Source organism: Panthera onca, chromosome A2, assembly GCF_046562875.1.
Source record: "Panthera onca isolate mPanOnc1 chromosome A2, mPanOnc1 haplotype 2, whole genome shotgun sequence".
NCBI lineage: Eukaryota > Metazoa > Chordata > Mammalia > Carnivora > Felidae > Panthera > Panthera onca.
Genome location: NC_138340.1, coordinates 107879467 through 107903332, shown reverse-complemented (window position 1 = coordinate 107903332; position 23866 = coordinate 107879467). Strand labels below are relative to the sequence as shown.

General features: G+C 35.2%; 1 pseudogene; it reads left to right on the top strand.

The window, feature by feature from the left end:
- The first annotated feature begins 6632 nt into the window (after positions 1-6632).
- Positions 6633-8067, top strand: LOC144615023 (dnaJ homolog subfamily A member 1 pseudogene; annotated as a pseudogene).
- Positions 8068-23866: the final 15799 nt, after the last annotated feature.

Below are 23866 nucleotides of genomic sequence, written 5' to 3'. Positions count from 1 at the left end.
TTTAACTTCCTCGTATATTCATATAATAACTTTCTATTATCTGAATTAGGTTTTAGATGTCCTGGCAACTCAAATGAACTTTATTATTTTTTTAATGTTTATTTATTTTTGAGAGAGGGAGAGAGAGAGACAGGGTGTGAGCAGGGAAGGGGAAGAGAGAGAGGGAGGCACCGAATCCAGAGCAGGTTCCAGGCTTTGAGCTGTCAGCACAGAGCCCGATGCGGGGCTTGAACCCAAGAACTGTGAGATCATGACCTGAGCCGAAACCAGACGCTTAACCAACTGAGACACCCAGGCACCCCATCAAAGGAACTTTAAAATGCATGCACAGATCAGAGGCATTTGAGTGGCTCAGTTGGTTAATTGTCTGACTTCAGCTCAGGTCATGATCTCCCTGTTGAAAGATATCACAATTAAGTTACTTAATCTAGAGCTTTATTTGGACTTAAGTTTTGAATTTTTCAGCATTTTTTATAGTTTTTGGTTTATTCATATTTTCTCTTTCTTAAATCAATTTTATATTTTAAATGTTCAGAAAGATCATTAACCTATTACAATTTCAAATTCATTAGCCTGTATGTAGACATAGTATTTTGTTAAGATATTCTGAATCTCCTTTACGTAATGTTGGAAATGTTCAACCATATACTCTTTTAAGTGTTGTAAGACTTGGAAATTGAGAATGACAGTTTTTATTGTCTCTGATAGTTAAAATATTCAGTCACCTGGAAACATTGGAAAACTCTTTTGAAGATTACCTGCTCCGATTACCTCAAACTTGAGGGTGGTTTCTCAATTGTTTCCTTGCAGATATAAATAGCACTTTGATACAAACCCAGACAGATATTATTTAATTGGCATAAGTACAAAGGCAATTATAGCATAAATTCACCTTGAAGACTCTTAGAGAATTCTGATGTTCCTCAACAATTTAGACATGTTTGGCAAAGTGAGCTAGGAGAGCCTTGATTTTGTTTTGTTTTGTTTTGTTTTGTTTCCATGTATATTTCTGTTTCTGAATTTTCAGCACATATGGCCATAAGAATAAAGGAAACTGATTAAATAGAAACAATACGTTTCATTGCATTGTCATTCTCATACTCTTCCACATTTACAAATACATATGTAAACTACATTTTAGCATATTCCTTTTGAAAACCACTTTTGAGTATAATTAAAATTTACTTTTGCTGTATTGTATACTTGTATTAATTTCCCCTTTCTTTTCTTAAATGGTAATCAGTTGTTTGATTTAAATTGTGCGTAAGAGAAATAAGCCTCTGTAATGCTATTTCTATATTATACATAAATAATAACTGAATTTCAAAGGAGTAAAACGTTTCACGAAAAATTTTGGGGCCTCGAAGATTATATGGCCTTTTTCCCCCCACGGGAGAATATTAATTATTAGATTCTCAAAGAAGAGTGACTCATGAAAAATTTTAGAATCACTGAATAACTTTGTGAGACTTTGGTAATGTCCATATTGCTTAAATATTTCAGCTTAGTTTGCTGTCTAGTCAATATTAGCTAACACTTTTGAGTAAATGGAAGTACTGTTAGTAGTAATTATTGCATTATTTTTTAATTAATAGAAATGTCTCTGGCTTTCACTATTTAGCATGATTTTATCATGGTTACAAATTATATTAAGTAACATTCTTGTATTATATTTTACTAAGAGTTTTGTGTGTTTTGTAATCAGGAATGGATGGTGATTTCTATTATAAAAATTTGACAGTTCTCTAATTCATGATTTTTTTCCTCCTTTGAACTATGTAAAGACTGAATCATATTCATAGATTTCCCAATAAACATTCTTAAATTTCTAGGATAAAAAAATACAAAAGTCATTTTAAAGCAACCATAAAAAATGTTTTCATCAACAATATATAGCATCAGCAAAGGATTAGTTTTTATGCCTTTTTACATCACTCATAGTATAAAACAAACCAACCACCCACTGGCTAAATTGATCAAGAGAAAACAGAAGAGTTCATAAATATTCAAAATAAGAAATATAACAAGGATGAATAACCATTGAAACATAAATTTAAAGAGACTCCTTCAGAAATCTCTATGCAAACAGACTTGAAAACCTAGATGAAATGGATAATTTCCCAGAGAAGGGCAGATTGCTGAAATTAACCCCAATAGAGTTAGACTGCTTTATCCAATTTCCTAATAAGGAAAATTATGGAGGAACCACCCTGGAAACACCAGTGTCATATGACATTATAGAGGAATTCTACCAAACCTTCAATAAACAAATAGTCTCATTGTTCCATAAATCATTTTAAAGCAATGAAACTGAGGGAAAACTCAAATTCCTTTAAGACAGGAAGTGTACACCAATACCATAGGATCTTCCTTCTGTCTTCCCACAGTTTTCCGTCATTTGCCTTTGTTGCCATAAACTTGTTGATGGGGTGGCAGTGACATGTTAGTGTGGAAGATCATATATTGCTAGTTGGTAGGTTATTTTTCTCTTTTACTCAAAGTTAAAGTCTCAGCATTCTCTGTGATCAAATTATAATGAGGGTGTAATTTGTGTAGAATGTAATTTTCCATTCGTACTGTATTGCTTGGTGATTTATTAGTAGATAGAGGTACATTGACTAGATTTGGGCTCATTTTCATTAGGCATATCATGTTATTTTTCCATTGTTGGCATGTGTTTTTAGTCCTTATGTCTTTTTAATACACATACGTGCTTACGTATAATGAGACTTCTTTTCTCATTTACTGCTTTTCACTTTGCTACTTTCCTTCATATTTATCATTCATCAGTTTTATTTTTCATGATTTTCTTATATAGCTTTTTCTCTCCTTTTATTTTTAGGCTTTCTAGATCAGCATACCTATTTCATAAAGTTTGATGAGGATTAAATATCTATCTATATCTATATCTATATCTATATCTATATCTATATCTATATCTGTAACTCACTTAAAATAGTAACTAACACAGGGATGCCTGAGTGGCTCAGTTGCTTAAGGGTCTGCCTTTGGCTCAGGTCATGATCCCATGGTTTGTGAGTTCCAGCCCCACATCAGCCTCTCTGCTGTGGGAGCAGACCTGCTTCAGATCCTCTGTCGCCTTCTCTCTCTGTCCCTCCCCTGCTTGTTTGTGTGTGCTCTCTCCCTCAAAAAAAAAAAAAAAAGTAATTAACACATAATAAGTACTTGATGTTATTATTTTCCTTCCAGTAAACAAAAAACTAATTAGATTTTAAAAGCCCTGTGTGAGATTTTTGAATTTTGTTATGGACATATCTGGACATATCTCATGCATGATGGGTGCCAGAACCCACTTGACTCCTGGTCTTTTAGCTGCTTGCTCTGCTACTGCTACCATGGCAACTAACTCCATGGGATCATGTCGTTCAGCCTGTCTGAGGCTGACACCGAGAGGCTTATGATTACCCCACCACTTCCAGATAAAATACCACACCACCTGGCAAGAAATGGACTTCCCCAATGGTTGTCAAAGGACCACATAATACAAGTTGAAAGTCAAGGATAGTAGCTTCCCATGTTGTGAAATTTGACTAGCAGGAGTTGGAGACAGAAATACAAAGAAGAAAATATATCTTTTCCATGCTTCCCAATGTAATTTTCTGAAACACAGTGTTTGCAAAGCTTGCTTAGAACTTTACAGCTTGGCTGAGCTAATGGACATGTGCCTTTATGAAACAGTGGCTCTTCATGTAAATGTCTTATGCTTTTTGAACCTCCTTGCATCCTGTCCTAATTGTATGATTTATGTTGCATGATGAATTCCTGAAACACCCATGACTTAGTACCATAATGACATGCAGCTCATAGATGGCAGTTTAGACTCATACTTACTCATTGCATGGTCAGATTATCTCCTTCTAGAAAAGGTCATGTACTGAGGGATGTTTTTTTCCAAGTCACATCTTTTCTCTATAACGATGGGCATGTTTTTGTTCCAGTGTGTCATAATCTGTAGACTGTGTGTGATGTTTTATGTCATATCAAGGAATATCAGTGTGTGGATATCTTATGACAGAAGAAAATTCACTTGAATTCTACATTGAAGCTTCACTACTGGCCTTAATGTATAAAGGCAAACTGCTTTTGGCCTCCTCATCATATTTCTCAAAAAAAATTTTTTTTGCCAACTCAATTTCTGTGTACTAATTGCTGGTGACTATGCTTATATGAGTCATTCCATATCACGTATGGCATTTTCAAGTGACATTACCATTTTGATAAGATTACGGTAGATCTTCATTATCTACATAATTTATAAGGTATTAGCCACAGGCCATGTTAGTGAATGGAAGGGGATGGAAGGGTAACTACCACTCTGAATTCTTCAATCGTTAAAAAAAAAAAAAGTTTATTTATTTATTGTTGAGAGAGAGAAGAAGAGGGCAGAGAGAAAGGGAGACCGAAAATCCCAAGCAGGCACTGTCAGCACAGAGCCAGATGTGGGGCTCCAACTCATGTAAGTGTGAGATCATGACCTGAGCCCAAATCAAGAGTTGGACACTTAACCGACTGAGCCACCCAGGTGCCCTTTGTTCAGTCTTTTTATGCAGGTGCACTACTAATTGATATGTTATATATTGATATATTTTATAAGTAAAACCATATCCAGGCACATCACAACTGATTTTTACTTTAATTGTGAATGATAGTTATTTGGAAAAAAATCCTGTGACTTAAGTTTGTCATATAGTTATCTCTGAAATAGTAAGAGTTCTAAACAAATTGTTTTATACATTAATTTTTTGTAAGTATAATTCTTTTCAAAACATTTCATGTTTATTCTCTTGAAAGTGTTCAGAAGATAAGCTTTCATTTTTTTAAACCCTTGTCGAGTATAATATTCATCAGCAAATAACATATTCAAGTGTCGAACTTAGTGATTCACAAAACTAAATACACACAATGATGTGGTTGGCACCCAGGTCAAGAGATAGAGCATTACCAGAATACCAGAAATGTCCTTTAGCTACCTCAATACACTTAGTACTACCCCCATAAGAGTAATTGCTATCTCAGGAAAAGACCTCTCTGACCTCAGCCGTAGCAATCTCTTACTCGACACATCCCCAAAGGCAAGGGAATTAAAAGCAAAAATGAATCACTGAGACCTTATGAAGATAAAAAGCTTCTGCACAGCAAAGGAAACAACCAACAAAACTAAAAGGCAACCAACGGAATGGGAAAAGATATTTGCAAATGACATATCGGACAAAGGGCTAGTATCCAAAATCTATAAAGAGCTCACCAAACTCCACACCTGAAAAACAAATAACCCAGTGAAGTAATGGGCAGAAAACATGAATAGACACTTCTCTAAAGAAGACATCCGGATGGCCAACAGGCACATGAAAAGATGTTCAACGTCGCTCCTCATCAGGGAAATACAAATCAAAACCACACTCAGATATCACCTCACGCCAGTCAGAGTGGCCAAAATGAACAAATCAGGAGACTATGGATGCTGGAGAGGATGTGGAGAAACGGGAACCCTCTTGCACTGTTGGTGGGAATGCAAATTGGTGCAGCCGCTCTGGAAAACAGTGTGGAGGTTCCTCAGAAAATTAAAAATAGACCTACCCTATGACCCAGCAATAGCACTGCTAGGAATTTACCCAAGGGATACAGGAGTACTGATGCATAGGGGCACTTGTACCCCAATGTTTATAGCAGCACTCTCCACAATAGCCAAATTATGGAAAGAGCCTAAATGTCCATCAACTGATGAATGGATAAAGAAATTGTGGTTTATATACACAATGGAATACTACGTGGCAACGAGAAAGAATGAAATATGGCCTTTTGTAGCAACGTGGATGGAACTGGAGAGTGTGATGCTAAGTGAAATAAGCCATACAGAGAAAGACAGATACCATATGTGTCCACTCTTATGTGGATCCTGAGAAACTTAACAGAAACCCATGGGAGAGGGGAAGGAAAAAAAAAAAAAAAAGAGGTTAGAGTGGGAGAGAGCCAAACCATAAGAGACTGTTAAAAACTGAGAACAAACTGAGGGTTGATGGGGGGTGGGAGGGAGGGGAGGGTGGGTGATGGGTATTGAGGAGGGCACCTTTTGGGATGAGCACTGGATGTTGTATGGAAACCAATTTGACAATAAACTTCATATATTGAAAAAAAAAAAGTAATTGCTATCTGACTTCTAAGAGCTTAGATTAACTCTGCCTTCTTTTGTTAATCAATATAAATAGAATCATACATTATGTACACTTTTATATCTGTCTTTTTTGTCTCAGATTTTACTTCTTAAACTTATCAGTCTGTTGCATATAATTGCAGATCATTTGTTCATTTTATTTAGTATCCCATTGTAAGGATATTTCATTTCAGTCTTCTAGTGATTTATAAGCGACAATAAGGAGTTGAATACCTTTTCAAATATTTATTGGCTTTTTAAATAGCTGGCATCTTCTGTGAAATGTCTGTGCAAATTTTTTTTGCATACTCTTCTCTTGGATTTTCCGTCTTTTATAATAATTTTATTTTGGATATCATTTCTTTCTTGGATGTGTATACTGCCAATATTTGCCCTATGGTTTGCTTTTGTCCTCTATTATTGGTGTATTTTGCCAAATATTAAGATGGTAATAGGGAACTTTCCAGAATGCTCGCTGAAAAGCGGAGGAGCGGCGGCTGCTCGAGCTGCGCCCAGCAACGCGCTCCTTCCCGCTCCCCCACACCGGCCTCGGCCCCCTCACCGGCTGTAGAAAATGGTGAAAGAAACTACTTACTATGATGTTTTGGGGGTCAAACCCAATGCCACCCAGGAAGAATTGAAAAAGGCTTACAGGAAATTGGCTTTGAAGTACCACCCTGACAAGAATCCAAATGAAGGAGAGAAGTTTAAACAGATTTCTCAAGCTTATGAAGTGCTCTCTGATGCGAAGAAAAGGGAATTATATGACAAAGGAGGAGAACAGGCAATTAAAGAAGGTGGAGCAGGTGGTGGTTTTGGCTCCCCCATGGACACCTTTGATATGTTTTTTGGAGGAGGAGGAAGGATGCAGAGAGAGAGGAGAGGTAAAAATGTTGTGCATCAGCTCTCTGTAACCTTAGAAGATTTATATAATGGTGCAACAAGAAAACTAGCTCTGCAAAAGAATGTGATTTGCGACAAATGTGAAGGCCGAGGTGGTAAGAAAGGAGCGGTAGAATGTTGTCCCAATTGCCGAGGTACTGGAATGCAAATAAGAATTCATCAGATAGGACCTGGAATGGTTCAGCAAATTCAATCTGTGTGCATGGAGTGCCAGGGCCATGGGGAACGGATCAGTCCTAAAGATAGATGTAAAAGCTGCAATGGAAGGAAGATAGTTCGAGAAAAGAAGATTCTAGAAGTTCATATTGACAAAGGCATGAAAGATGGTCAGAAGATAACATTCCATGGTGAAGGAGACCAAGAACCTGGACTGGAACCAGGAGATATTATCATTGTTTTAGATCAGAAGGACCATGCTGTTTTTACTAGGCGAGGAGAGGATCTTTTCATGTGTATGGACATACAGCTGGTTGAAGCACTGTGCGGCTTTCAAAAGCCAATATCTACTCTAGACAACAGAACCATTGTCATTACCTCTCATCCAGGTCAGATTGTCAAGCATGGAGATATCAAGTGTGTGCTGAATGAAGGCATGCCAATTTATCGTAGACCATACGAAAAGGGTCGCCTAATCATCGAATTTAAGGTAAACTTCCCTGAGAATGGCTTTCTCTCTCCTGATAAACTGTCTTTGCTGGAAAAGCTCCTACCTGAGAGGAAGGAAGTAGAAGAGACTGATGAAATGGACCAGGTAGAACTGGTGGACTTTGATCCAAATCAGGAAAGAAGGCGCCATTACAATGGAGAAGCGTATGAGGATGATGAACATCACCCTAGGGGAGGTGTTCAGTGTCAGACCTCTTAATGGGGCCAGTGAAGAACACTGCTGGCATTTTATATGCAGTAGTGAACGAATGAAGGACTATAATCATAGCTCACTACTTGCTATTATTGTTTTTGTTTTAATATTCAACTATAGTAGTGTTTTAAAAGTTAAATGAAGAATAAAAAATATAAAAGCTCTGAAAAAAAAAAAAAAAAAAAAAAAGATGGTAATAAAAGTTTGATTAAGAGAGGAGCCCTAAAAATAATAATTACATGTACTCCCACCTCCCCTATTTATTTTCTCAAAGTTTTGATTTCATTCCTTGATATGAACATATACTTATTGTCAATTAATTTTTTTAGGTTTATTTATTTACTTATTTATTTTGAGAGAGACAGAGAGAAAGAGCACGTGAGCTGGGGAGGGGTAGAGAAAGGGAGAGAGAGAGAGAATCCCAAGCAACCCCCTCACTGTCAGTGCACAGCCCCACCCAGGGGCTCAAACTCACAAACTGTGAGATCATGTCCTGAGCCGAAATCAAGAGTTGGATGCTTAACCAACTGAGCCACAAGGGCACCTCTTTACCAATTTCTTTTAAAAAGTTTTTCCAGCACTAAGTTTCCATTATCTGAATTATCAGACCAGACTGCTATGCTCAAGGAAGACTTATTTTCTTTTTTCCCATTAGGAAGACCATTTGAATACTAAGTACTTTTTTTACCAAATGGTTAAAAGTTCAAGTGTATCCATTTTTATTAAACTGGCATATTGTTGATATTGTAATCACTAATGATACCAACTAATTTCTAAATGTGAACACTTTTTGCAAATTATTTCACATCTTAAATTAGTCTTTCCAAGGGGTAATCTAATTATTTTAATTGTGTCTTCCCACTATTTTTAAATAGATGAGTTGTCAATTCTCTTTTTATTGGTAAATACATATACATATGTGTGTATCATGTAATAACACATATAACATACACATAATTTAAATAGTTATTTACTGAAAGAAAAGACACATGTTTCTGGCCTGAAGAATATTTAATTTCAGGGGTGAGTTTGACAGCATTTATTACTATGATTTGTACAAGCATGTAGGAGTAACATATAAAGGATGTTAAATTTCCTCTAAGCAAAGGCATTGATTTTAACACTCTTACTTCTATGCATACACATATAACTACGTTCCCCTTGACAAAATAAGCCAGAAAATTGTGGGAAGGGCCAACTAGAGCTATTTGCTATTAAATAGTTTAAAGCACCAACTTTTTTAAAGTTGCCTTAAGAATAACCATTATTAAACAAAATCATTTACTCATAAGTAGGAGTGAGAATAAAACAGAATAAGGGAAATAGTAATACCTGTATTATTATGATTTTGCAACCTTAAAATTCCTACAGTATTTCAAAATAGCCTAAGATTTTCTGCAGATTGCTTTGAAGTAGTTCTCCTTTGACTTCTTTTTTTAATGACTGAGTGGTTTAAGAGTAAAAATAAGCATTTCTTTGAATTAATTTTCAGTTTCAATTCATTCCTTAGAAAACATCCTTTTCTGAGACAACATCCTTCTTTTTCTTCCTCTGTTGTTTGAATTGGAAATTTTTAATTTAAAGCCAAATGTGTTCTCTAATGCATTAGTATCATATTTCCCCCCTATGTTTTTTAATTTTCTTAGATACAGATGATAAAGTCATTAAAGAATGGAGACATACTATATTTTTTTAGTATTGTCTGACGTTCAGCTACTTCTCTAAAATAGAGTAGTCCTTTCAAATAAAACTCTTATATAGCTGGAAGTAAATGGATTGCAGAAAATATACAACTTTTTATTGTCAAATTCATTCAAGTCAAATGGCCAAATGGAGCCAACAATCATCAAGAGAAATGATGGGAAGTGAAGGGGGCAGAATTAGCTATAACTCATTATGCAACAAAGCAATGGCAACAAATGGGAAATTCTGTTAGGGAGCTCCCTCTGGAGGTGAGTTAGGGGACTTGCTATCCCTCTTTTTACAAGAGATTGCAACTGGGCTTCAGTCAGGTCACGGTGCTTTTGCGGGTGGGTGTTCCCTGATTTCCATGATATAGAAATGTCTGTAATAGTATCCTGCCAAGAAGAGCAAAGGTTTAAATGTCTAAATGATTATACCAATCTTGATATTTTTATACCTAAATATTTTTTGGACATTTCAATCTGGTTACAAGTGGCTTTATTCATTTGGTAAATGGAACAGCATATTTAAATTAATCTTAGTTTAATACCTTCTTTCTTGAAAGTTCCAAACAAGACTTTCTGCACCTAAAGGTGTATTTCGGAAACTGTATTCCTTCAGAGATAGACTAAGCTTCTTGGTGACACTGACATCTTTCAAATATCAGAACGTATTTATACTTCCAAAAACAACATCAGTGTATTACAATCTCATCATTCCACCCAGCCTACTTTTCTTTCCTAAGTCTATCCTTTGAAGATAGGATGCACAATTATTTTTTTTTCTTCAAATTCTTAAGTGCTACATAAAGACCCTTCCATAAAAGCCTGCTGGGCCCAAAACTACATTTTTTTGTAAATCTTTAAAACTTCTCTAATATCTGATACAGTTTGTGCAAACTACAAATATCAGCAAGGAAAAAAAGAATCACTGGAAAGAATTATAAACTCCTCAAAAACACAAAGCAACCTGCAATACAGTGTCTTAGTCTAAAAATTGTATTCTCTTTATTTTAACTAACAAATAACTTTGTTGCCCCAGAAAATTCATATACAAAAAAGTTCTCTTCAGTCTTACACTCACATCCCCAACAGGAATGTGGCAAAGAATAAGGTTTCTTTTCCGTTTAGTAAATCCATTCCCTGAAATAAAATTTTGATAAATCTGGTTTTCGCCATAGTTTTACTTTCTTTTCTGTCTCACCCAAAATAGCATCAAAATAAATGGCAAAGTTTCTTTCTAGGCAAATTTGGATTGATTTTATGCAACCAGGCTTCCATGGTAATATTATGGTATTTCATAGGACAAGGGCATGTGGTCCTTTCCTTTAAGAGAATTTCAGGGTATGGGTAGGAAAAGATGGGAAGAGTGGTGCTGAGTTTCTGTTTTTAGAAGTTGTGCCACTTAGCATTATTAGTCTGTTCTTCTCCATCACTCACTTGGCAGACTGCCACTATCCGACAGACCTAGTTCACATAACTTAGTAAGAGGGCATGGCCAACAGCATCAGGGAGGGTAAAAATACTTACAATTAATGCAAGAGAATAGTTGTGCCTCTGAGCACATACCTGAGATTGCTTCTGTCCACTGTATCTTGGCTCTGTATCTTAAACTTTTCAGATATATTTTGGAGGGACTTGATGCTCAATACTAAATAGCTGTGGCTGTTTTTAGATCTAAAAGAACAAAAAAAGTGAATTTCCTTGCCTTAAAATGTTACAAGTGATAATTAAAGGTACCAATCTCAAATAGCTTTGCTGTATCAGGCACAAAAATAATCTGTTTCAATTCTTTGTAACGTTTTTCTGATAACAAAGTAATATCAATGTATACTTTTAAAAAAATACAGAAATTAGAATGTCAAATTCACCTTCTGGAAAAAGTTTCTTAAATATAAAAACTTGACATATATATATACATATATATATATACATATACATATATATGTATTTAATTTTCTTAGATACATGTATATGTATATGTATATGTATATATATATATGGAATATAGGGAATCAACATTTCAATGATTTCCTAATTCTTGAATGAAGGAACAAGTATCGGTGTTAAAGATGGTTGCCACTGCAACTAGGTGTTTTTAAGCATTTTTAAAAGCAAATGTTAGAATAAGAATTCCATTTTAGAGATAAAACTTGTTAATGTCTTATAGGACAATAACATTAAATTGGGCTTATTTTCTCTCCTGGACAGAAGTCTACAAGTTACTATGCCACTTTATAGTTTTTTGACCTTTAGTCAAACAGCAAAAAGCAATGTCAAATAGAGGTATATTCTTCTAGAGAATTTAATAGCCCTTATCTGTGAAAACAGTGCTCCAATATCATATTGAAAGAACATCATGTACTTTTTTTGCCTCTTTTCCAGATTTTGAAATTTGTGTTAACAGTCCCCCCATTTTTATAAATAATCTCCAAAAAGCTTTCTTCATCACAAAGATTGAACACATTATGGTTGGATTGCTTGTTTGTATAGTTACAGGAAGAAGTATCGATTCACAGTCTGCACACAGTTTTGAACAACTGCTGAGCATCTACCAACTAACCCTCGCTAGAAATTTTCATACAGACACTCAGTTTTGGGTTTTTACAAGCTCATATTATTTTTTCTTTTATACTCAGTCCAGGAAACCAAGGCCGAGAAATTCTCGCCTATAAATTTGGGGAATTTCTACTGTATGAGGTATGTAATATCTGTTAAGGTCTCTGGTCTGTCAGGAAGGGCCTTCCAGAATGAAGAAGCTGTAAGTGTGTAACAAGTACATGGGACAGTTTACCTGAGAAGCCTCTGTTAGCATAGGCACCCTGTGGACACTCGTTCCTTAAGAGTCCGCTTGGCATACTCTGATCAAATTAATAGCATTCTCATTGCGACCCTTTAGGTATGCTCTTGGGTTCACTGTTGATATCTCCAAATATATTTTAATAAGAAAACATTTTTATTTAACCTCTGCAAATAACTATATTTTCATTAAAAGTGCAGAAACTCAGTAGAAGTATTTGTTTCTGAAGCATGAGGGGTAAAAGAGACTAGTAAATTGACTTTTGACACAGATGAAGAGGAAGAGAATGAGTTTACTAACATACCCATCAGAAAATAGAACAATGAGATTAAATCCATAGTATTGCACATAAATAACCACAATTAAGTTTCCTCATTAGTTCTGTCCAAGGGATTAATTCTTTTACTGAGTCTTAGGTCATTTGTCGGTTTTTACATAAAACTTTCTACGTCTGGATTAAAAAACAAAAACAGGGGCACCTGGGTGGCTCAGTCAGTTAAGCATCTGACTCTTGATTTCAATTCAGGTTATCATCTCACAGTTCATGAATTAGAGCCCCACATGGGCTCTGCCCTGGCAGTGGGGAGCCTGCTTGAGATTCTCTCTTTCCCCTCTCTGCCCCTCCTCTGCTCTTTCTCTCTCTCTCTCAAAATAAAATAAATAAACTTTTAAAAAATGTAAATAAATTAAAAAAGAAAGAAAACTGCCAGATCACCTGATTGAGTCTCCTGGTAGGATCTGGCAGCTGTCTACATGATGTCAACTATAAGCTTCAAACTCTGTAACTGCAAGTCGACTTTTTGAAGTTATCAAGAGTTATCAGTAGTTAAAAGCACCTGATATATTGCCTTCCATAAGCCTACCTTTCTTTGTTGAACACAAAAATTTATTCTATAGCCTATTAGACTTTAACAAGTATGAGAGAACAGCAAAAAACATCTGTTGATGATACTGAATGGCTGTGCTTAGTTTATCACAGAACCACTATCACTGTGGAGAGGAGTGAAGTTCTTTATTGGAGTACAGTGAATAACCCGTTCCTAAGAATTTTTTTTCAGTGTTGTCTCTGAGAACATACTAAGGACAGCAAGGGCATTGACAAATCTTCAGGACCTTCAAATCCATTTTGCATACCGTAGAGTCTCTGATATATTTATATTATTCACTGTCAACTTGTATAAAATTATCCTTTAGTCTGAAATCTCTTCCCATGTATCTTTTATAACAGTGTTAAGTTAGATAAGAAATCTGAAGGATGTTAAATGAATCTATTATTTTCTCATATTTCTCTTTTGATAAGGTGAAAGAACAAGAGGACTTAGGATTTCCAAAAACCCTGTGAAGAATTCTAATCTTTGAGTTTAGGTGTAAAAGCCATGCAGTTTTTCCCCCCACTAAATTCAGAGCCTGATTTAGAGGAAGGCAAAATAAAAAAAGATTAGTGAAGATTTGTTCACTTGATTAAAACCAAATCCTGGGTTCTTAAGAAAAAGTAATCAATGTGGCAATATAATATTTTAAATAATTCAAAGAGAAGAAACTTCAGCTCCTTTAGATACAGAAATAAATATCTTTTCATTGTTTAAAACTCAACCACATGATGAAGTCAAAACAAAGCACAGAAAATACGGAGTTCCTCTGATGAAGTATGAAACCTCAGCTGTTTGAGCATACACATTGTTTAATACCTCTTGTTAACACATGACTAAATACTTGATTATTACCCTAATGAATAACAAATTCAGTTTTCCATTAACATATGTCACTAGAAAATTCATAAGCTTATTTTAAAATATATTATTAATCAGGTCCTCAGTACTAAAATAATACCAAATTTTAACATATTTATTTTCTTCTCTCTACATGAATTATTTGCAAATAGATCATTTCCAAGTTAAATAAAATTAACGTCTCTCAAGTCCTCTAAAACTTGCTAAATACACTCAAGCATTTCCCTTTATGTGACTTCTGTACACTCTGAAATGACCTGACACATTTATTTTAGGACAAAACTACTATCTTATTTTCTCTTAAAATCAGAAGCTTAATGTACAGACTTGTTTTTGCAGGCCATTAACATTCCTACTATAAGTGCAAACACCAATATTAACTATGACTTTTTTAAAGTCATATTGATTTTGAGAGAGAGAGAGAAAGAGAGCATGAGCAAGAGAGGGGCAGAGGGAAAGAGAGAGACAGCTCTCTGCCTTTGTTGGCAGCACAGAGCCTGGTACGGGGCTCCATCTCACAAACTGTGAGATCATGACCTGAGGCAAAATCAAGTCAGATGCTCAACCAAAAGAGACACTAGGCTCCCCTTAATTACAACTTTTAATCATAAAAACTCTATTGCAAGGAGAAAGCTGAGATGTAGTGATTGGCAGCTGACTGCCAATGCCAATCAGTTGACAGACCACAAAGTCTCATGAGCAAAACAGTGACCACCTACTAATACCCACATTCTTTTTATTCCTTTCTGAAGTGACTAAATAGAGATGTTGATTAATTTGACGCAAAGTATGGCCACTCTGTAACACACTAAAGTAATAAGTAAAGGAATATATATATATGGTATATATCTATATAGATATATATATGTATTTGATATATATCTATGTATGTATATGATATATATCTATATAGATATATATATACATAAATGTATATATAAATAGAAATGCATATATATGCATGTATATATACATGTATATATTAATTAAAGTTTAGTATTCACTGTTTCTTAATGTTTCACCAGGCACCTAAATATTAGTTATCAATTACTTGGTTTAATATTAGTCTGTGTCTTTAAGTTAAGGAAAGATATTGGCAGTTTTTTAAGTTCTCATGCCCAAATATCACAGAACACTTATGAATTCTTAATAATTAATACATCTAAATTCATAATATACTAGCATATTTAAGGTTTCAGAAGTTTAGTTGTTTTGTTCTCCTAGGTTCCCTAATTGTTGGATTCCCTAATATATATATAACATAAATCCTAAAACAAAAATTACATAAATCCCTGATTTATGTTACCCTTGTCAGTCTCTATAGACTAATTGAACAAGGCTTATTCAGTTGAGAGATGTTATAATTCAATGTATTGATATACTACAAAGGAAAGATTTTGAACTCACAACAGTATAGGTGTTTCCCAATCAAAAACACACAGATGCATAGACAGCTAGCAGGTTTAGCTCTGGGGCGCAGCCACAAATTTAAAATAAATACAGAAGGGGCACCTGGGTGGCTGAGTCAGTTAAGTGACCGAGTCTTGATTTGGCTTCAGGTCATACTCTCATGGTCCCTGAGTTCGGGCCCTGCATCTGGCTCTGTGCTGATAGTGTCGAGCCTGCCTGGGATTCTCTTTCTCCCTCTCTCTCTGCTCCTCCCCTGCACATGTGCGCTCTCTCTCTCTCCCTCTCACTCAAAATCAATAAATAAACATTAAAAAAAATACAGAACAGCAACAAAGAAATCAGTATTGTAGATCTTAAAGCGTTGTCCCCCCCGCCCCCCAGTGGGCAAGAAGTGTTTTCTTCACTGAGTTAAGCTCACAAATAGAAAAGGCACACAAAATAAAGAACTAAATAGCCAGATTTTGATCATCTCTTAGCTGACAAAAAAAATCTTCATTATCTCAATGGAGATTACCAAATGTTCAGGTCATAAAACCAGAATCCCAGTTATTACTGCCAGCCAGTCAGGAATGAGTTATTGGCCATATACAAATCAGAACCAGAACCAAACTTCATAAAAAACCTGAAACAAAACCAAAACAGAATTGAGAGAGAAATAAACTAAACTGATTACTAAATATTTGATGAATATCAATATTCTCATTGATTTCAGAAGCAAAGTAACTCAACAATTTATCATTGACGAATATAATAAAATGGATTTTTAAAATTTGAGCAATACAATTTATTGTTTTGAAAAATTTTAATTGAAGTATCATTAACATACAGTATTATATTCGTTTTAGGTCTACAATATAATTATTCAACACTTCTATATATTACTCAGTGCTCATCACGATCATGATCCCATTTGCATCGCAATACACCATTTATTTAAAACTGATAGACATGTTGAAGCTCACACCATCCTCATTCCAAACAATAAATGTCTTTTAATCCCCTTTATCTCACCCATTTTCCTATCCACCAGCCTCTGCTCTCTGTATTTAAGAGTGTTTTTTGTTTATTTCTGTTTTTCTTTATCTGTTTTGTTTCTTGAATTCCACATATGAATGAAATCATATGATATTTGTCTTTCTCTGTGTGACTTATTTCATGTAGGATTATACCCTCCAGGTCCATCCATGTTGTTGCAAATGGCAAGATCTCATTCTTTATGTGGCTGGGTAATACACACACACACACACACACACACACACACACACACACACACACGTCACATCACATCGCATCACATTTTTACCCAATCATCTAGACACGGTTGCTTCCATATCTTGGCTATTGCAAATAATGCTGCAATTAACGTAGGGATATATATAAATTTTCAAATTAGTGTTTCCATTTTCTTTGGGTTAATACCCAGTAGTGTAATTACTGAATCGTATGGTAATTCTGTTTTTAATTTTTGAGGAACCTCCATATTGTTTTCCACAGTAGCTGCACAAATTTGCATTCTCACCAACAGTGCACAAGGGTTCCTTTTTTGCTATATCCTGACCAACGCTTGTTATTTATTGTCTTATTTATTCTAGGCATTCTGACAGGAGTGAGGTGATATCTCGTTGTTAGGTTTATAAAGTGATTTATTTTGGACCGAAACCAGAAAAACAAGTGCATATTAACCTGCTTCTGACTTTTGACTCCAAATTCAAGTCTTTTATCACAATAACTTTAGTTGCTTTTTTGGCACTATATTATTTATGCTGAAAATGAAACTGTTGACATATGCCTGGACTCAGTTCTCTTCTTCACCATCACTGCCATCTTTGTTCCCAGTTGAGAAGACATTGACCTGCTTGAGGGGCTGTGTGTGGTATATACTACACAGATATATGGAGTCCGAATTTCAGATTTGATTTTTTTCCACACTGATATTAAGAATTAGACAAGTGTTGGGGCGCCTGGGTGGCTCAGTCCGTTAAGCGTCCGACTTCGGCTCAGGTCATGATCTCGCCGTCCGTGAGTTTGAGCCCCGTGTCGGGCTCTGTGCTGACTGCTCAGAGCCTGGAGCCTGTTTCAGATTCTGTGTCTCCCTCTCTGTCTGACCCTCCCCCATTCATGCTCTGTCTCTCTTTCTCAAAAATAAATAAACATTAAAACAAATTAAAAAAAAAGAATTAGACAAGTGTCAATGTCTCTTGTCCCAATACTCTATAAAATGAAGAATTGTTCAACTACCTGTCTGTTCAGTTCCATCCCAGCTGGATTATTCTATTCTACAAATTAGTTATTACTCTACTATAAAATTGAATTTGGCAGCAAATTGATGGATCTCACTTGTCAACAGGGAGATTCCTAGTCATGGTTCATTATGGCTACCTCTTTATTCCTGCACGTTTTACTATGCAGGTAAATGTCTAAGATGTACTTAATAAAATGATAAATATTCAGCTTTGATGGGAGGTTTCAAAGGGGAAAATATTTTATAAAATCATAGCAATTAAATATGCTGGAGAATACCCTGAAATGTGTGTAGTTAGCCTAAAAGTCGTTGTTGACCTTTTGTACAAATACTATCTCCAAAACAATAAACAAGATAAATCATTTATGTGTAAACAGCTAATATGCCAAAATTACAGACTTTTATTATTTTTGTTACAAGTTTGAGATTAAAAATCCCTCAAATCTTACAAAGTTTATATTTTTAAAGTCTTGAATTGCTTGTGTTTTGGACAAGAGTATTTCTTTTCAAAAGACTCTCCTTGACATAGTGTTACATGACAAATCAAATAGAGTTAAAACATGCTTAGAAAGTTGCAGCATTTTAACTCTTCCAAAGCTTAGAAAAAAAGAGTGTCTCTCATAAAAACATAGATGTGCATATCTTAAATTTACTCATCTGTGATTTTTCACTAGACAGAAAAATAATCAATATGCCATAAATATATACACAAATCATATATAAATCGAGACATCATATTAACATTTTTTATCCGATTAAAAAAATCATCACTTACTGAGAAATTGTCCATATGATATATTTTTCATAGGAAATACAACATTTGGGAAAGGACCATTTGGGAAATTGAGTGTTTAGAAGAAAGCGTCATCAGCTGCATTCACAACATGTATACATTGTCAACAGGGATTAGTTTTCATTCCTGTTTGACAGCAAGTTAATTCTGTGGCCTCCTCAGTGCAGAGCAGTTCCATATGAAGCCAACAAGGAAATATATAAGCTTGCATTCACAAAAGATTTAGATATGATTACAATTTATTTGCCCATATTTCTAATTTATCTCACAAAGAAACTTCCATTTTGAGCCTGTATGTAGAACAGATTATATGCTCACTCTGTAACAATTCTTATTGTTTGAATATATATTTGTGATAGATTTGCTATGACCAGATTTTAGATTCCTAGAAACTCTTATCTATACTTAAGGACACAAGTTTGAAATTTGAGGACTGTTTCTAGAAATATAAAAAAGATAATTATCTAAACACTTTTATAATCTTAAAGAATAAAGCAATAAGTCTTTTTAAATGTAGTTTTTAAATTTTTAAAAGAGGGAGTAAAAAGGTTCTTCTCACTACTTAACTTGTTCCTCTATAAAGCATTAGCTCCTCATGTCCTATAGTCTTGGTAACTCTGATGTCTTCAAACATTTTGAGCTTTTTCAGCTTTGTCAATTTTTCTTGACAGGTAAATTGGCTTGATATTAGCTTTTCTCCCATAAAGGGTACATATGTCTCTTTTTTCGAACTTTAAACATAAAACAGTAATTATAAGATGACTTGAAGGTTTCAAATATGTCAATAAATGTGTACAGTCAAGACTTTTGTAATAATAATAGGCAAAAATGAGTAATTTATTTTTAAGTAGCTCAACTGTATTTCTAATGCACATATGGGAAAAAATATTTTTATTACTTAAAGCCACACCGTGTTTTTCTGCTCAAGGCATCTATGGATCGTAAGTGGAATACTTCATAATGGTAAAATGGAATTCATAACATTTTTGGATGTATATGCACATAGAAAAGTAGTCTCAAGTACATAAATAATTTTCAAATGTTGAGTCAAATTTGAATACTTGGAATAAACCCTACTTGGTAGTGATGTAGAATTAGTTTTCAACATTGTTGGATTTCATTTGCTAATGTTTTCTTGAGGATTTTTGTATCCATGTTCATGAGAGATACTGGTCTGTAGTTTTCTTTTCTTGTAATGTCTTTGCCCAGTTTGGTTATTAGGGTAATTCTCAGCTCACAGAATAAGTTAGGAAATGTTCTCTCTACTTCTTTTTTTCTGGAATAGATGGAAAAGAATTAGTATAATTTCTCCTTTAAAGAGTTGGTAGAATTCGCCAGTAAATCTATCTCGGCATGATACTTTATATTTTGGAGAGTTATTATTGATTTAATTTTTTTAATCTATATAGGTCATGTTGAGATTATCTATTCTCCTGTGTGAGTTTTGGTTGATTGTATCTTTCAAGAAATAGATCAATTTCCTTTAAGTTATCAAATTTGTATGTGTCTTAACTTTCTCTCTCTTTTTTTAAATTAGCCTCTCTAGTGTTTTATCAAGTATATTGATCTTTTAAAAGAACTAGCTTTTGGTTTATTGATTTTATCTATCATATTCCTATTTTCAACTTCATTGATTTATGATCTAATTTTTACATTTCCTTTCTTCTGCTTACTTTGGATTCAGTTTGCTTTTCTTTTTCTAGTTTCGAAGGATGGAACCTTACATTATTGATTTTTTATTTTTCTTTTCTAATATAGGTAGTCAATACTACCAATTTCCATATAGCATTGCTTTTGCTGTATGGTTCAAAATTTATAAAGTGTATTTCATTTAATTTGAAATAATTTTTAAAATACTCTTGAGAATTGTAAAGATTGGCATGCTCAAAATCCAGGAGGAGGTGATGTTTCAGTTTGAGTCCAAAGGCGAGAAAAAACTAATATTTCGGCACAAAGATAGTCAGGCAAAGAGGAATTCCCTTTTATATGGAGAAGGATCAGACTTTTTGTTTTATTCACACCTTCAAACGATTGGGTGAGGCCCACCCACATTAGGGAGGAAAATCTGCTTTATTCAGTCCAACTATTTAAATATTAAACTCATCCCAAAACACCTTCACAGAAACACTCAGAATAATGTTTGGCCAATTATCTGGCACCCCAGATAATCCCAGTTAACATCGTAATGTGTAAGTTACACTTTTTGTAATCCTCCCATAGGTCTTGGATATTCTATTCTTTTTCATTTTGTTTTTCTCTTTGTATTTCACTTTTGACAGTTTCCATTGACCTATTTTGAAGCTTACTGAATCTTTCCTTACATGTGTCCAGTTTACTGATGAAGCCATCAAAGGCATTCTTCATTCATTTCTGTTACAGTATTTTTGATATCTAGCATTTGCCTTTACTTCTTTGAGTCTTCATCTCTGCTTAAGTTACCTATCTCTTCTTGTGCGTTGTCCGTTTTTTTTTTTCACTAGATACTGTAGCATATTAATCAGAGCTATCTTAAATTCCTAGTCTGATAATTCCAACATCTCTGCCATAACTAAATCTGAATCTGATGCTCGTTCTATTTCTTCAGACTGTTTTCTCGCTGTTAGCATGTCTTGTAAAATTTTGGTCAAAGGCCACATGTGCTGTATCAGGTAAAAGGAACTGCAGTAGGTAGGTTGTTAGTGCGTGGCTTTATGTTTAGCAGGCTAGGAGTTAGGCTGTGTTTACTCTTCGCTTTGGCTTTGGTATCAGAGGCTAAAATGTCTTTTAATATCCTTGTTCTTATCTCCCATAATGTCTTTGGGTGTCCCTGGAGAGTCAAATAGTATTGAAACTTGTAGGGATTTTTTGTTATGTTGCAATCCCTTGTTATTATATGGGAGCCCAGTAGATGTGATATTAAGGTGTGGGAGAGGGGCATGCATTCTATAATCCTCTGACTAGGTCTCAGTCTTTTAGTGAGACTCAGTTGGATATTTCTCTTTCTCCATGTCAAAGACGAGAGAAGACTAGGTTTGTGTATTTCCCTTCCTCAAGGTAAGTTGAGGCTTGGTAAAATCGCAGTCAGTTAGGCTTCTGTAAAGTACATTCCCTTTAGGGCAGGTTTGTTAAGGAACACAGAGAGCCCTGGGTATATTTCAAAACTTACTTTTTCAGATTTTTTCAACTTTTTTTCAGGTGTAAGGATAGACATGACAACTTCCAACTCCTTACATGTTGGAATCACAGCCGGAAGTCTTTGCCCAGTTTGTAATATGATTTCTCTCTGACAGTGTGCTCAGATGATAACCTGTCACTTCATTTGCTGTGCCCGGTGCTTTAACTATCAGGCCACTTGTTATTGTGAAAACCAGTTTCATTTGTTTTTGTCTGACTTTACATGTATTGTTTCCTTTACCTTGAAAACTCTATCCTCTGGTCACAGCATTAGAATTAGCTCCTACTTTTCCTTCAAAATTCACGTCATTGTAATTCTCCATGGTTCTGAGCTTTTGGTGCGCCTCCACTCCTCAACTTCTGTTCGTTGTGTATTTTTCCTAGGCTCGCACTCCCTTTTCCAAAGCACTTTCACACTATGTGGCAGTTGTCTTTCCAAGTGTCCCGTTTTAACTTGCTTGTCCCTGGCCAGACTGTTTCTGTAACGCTAGCACTTGTCACATAGTTGTTTCATCACTGATTTTAAATAACTGGGTTAATAACACATGGGACAAAAATAGACATTTTACTATTGCATTAAAAAGACAAAAAGAATAATGATAAAATTAGGGAACTTTTGAGCTTCATGGTCTGTGGATACTGTTTACCAATTCCTTTATTTTTACGGTGGAGGATGGGTGATCAGGCTGTCCACAGGAATATACACATATTTCTTACAAAACACTAAGCAATTTTGATTTAAAGTCTAATCCTGCACCTTAGTAGTAGTTGCAGTAGTGTCTTTGAACAAGCCATTTAACCTGCCTAAGCTTAAGCTCATCAATTAAAATACATTCAATAACTTGGTAGGATTTTTAACTTCATGGGATGGCCAACTTCATAGGTCAGTCAGGCTTACAGAAGACACTCCATAGGATGATGGTTCATGGTCTGCATTATTTTTATCATATTGTTTGTGATTTTTGAAGTCCTGGGTTATGAAGCTAATGAAATAAAAAGAGAACTGGAAGCTCATCTGAATCCACTTTTAGTCCTGTAGGTTTGGTTTTGGCATAGTTCTGCTTGGATCCCCATAGTTTCCTATGGGTCACAGCCTGTGGGCTGGTTGGTTTTCTCTGGCCGTAATCAAGTCTTTTCTTTTCCCCTGGCATATTACAAACAATAACCCTTTCTACTTGTGCAATAGCCAGAGCAAAGTTAAAGAGTACCACTTTATAAACTTGCCTACCCTCCTCACCCCACACTCCCACTGATGTCCTTTCCGGGTAGTCAGAGATTTGTTTTCTTTTAACGAGGGAAAACTCAACAGGGTTCTAGGTGGGAAGTTGTGTCCCATAGGATGCTAGCTAGAGGCAGAGCTGCAGTGATCTCTTGAGCCACGGAGTCCCTCACCTACTAATGACCACAAAAATGTCTTTCCAGCTAATCCTGTGGCAGATGTGCAGGGCTCACATGGAGCTCTGAATTATAGACACCAGACTAAGATCTGCTTGATTTTTCCCTTGGAAATTTTGATATGTGGTATTTTGTTCATTTTTATTGTAAAAAGACTATAAGCTTTAAAGGGAAAAGATCTAGCCACGAGACTTGCTGCCTAAACTGAAGAGTCATATAAGGTCAGTGTGAAGATTGGACTCATAATAGATGCCTTTGAAGCATTCCACTTAGCCACAGCAGAGGCCAGGCTTCTTAAGTTACAAACTCTGTGTCTGGCAGCACTTGGTAAAGACACAAACAGGTCCACTCTTTCAGTGGTGAACAGGGTAGACCTTCTCAACCAAAATCAGAAGATTTAGTCCCCTAAACTTACATTTCATGATATGATGCTGGCAGGTCTTGAAAGACAAACATGGCCACTCAAAAGAGGCATCAGAATCCCTGTAGTCCCAAGTGACTGAGGCCTGAAAAATCTTAAAGTAATTTGAGAAGAATATAGAGCAGAGTCAGAGGCAAACAGTTCATAGGTTTGATGAAAATGTTTAGTTTCAGAAAACCTTAAGGCTGCTTGCCCAAGAAGATGCTGAAAACAAAAGAGTACAAGAGTTGTAGGAACAGGAAAAAAAAACAAAGGATAGGATATATCAACACACAAAGGAAATAAGAGATCACTTACAGAGAACCA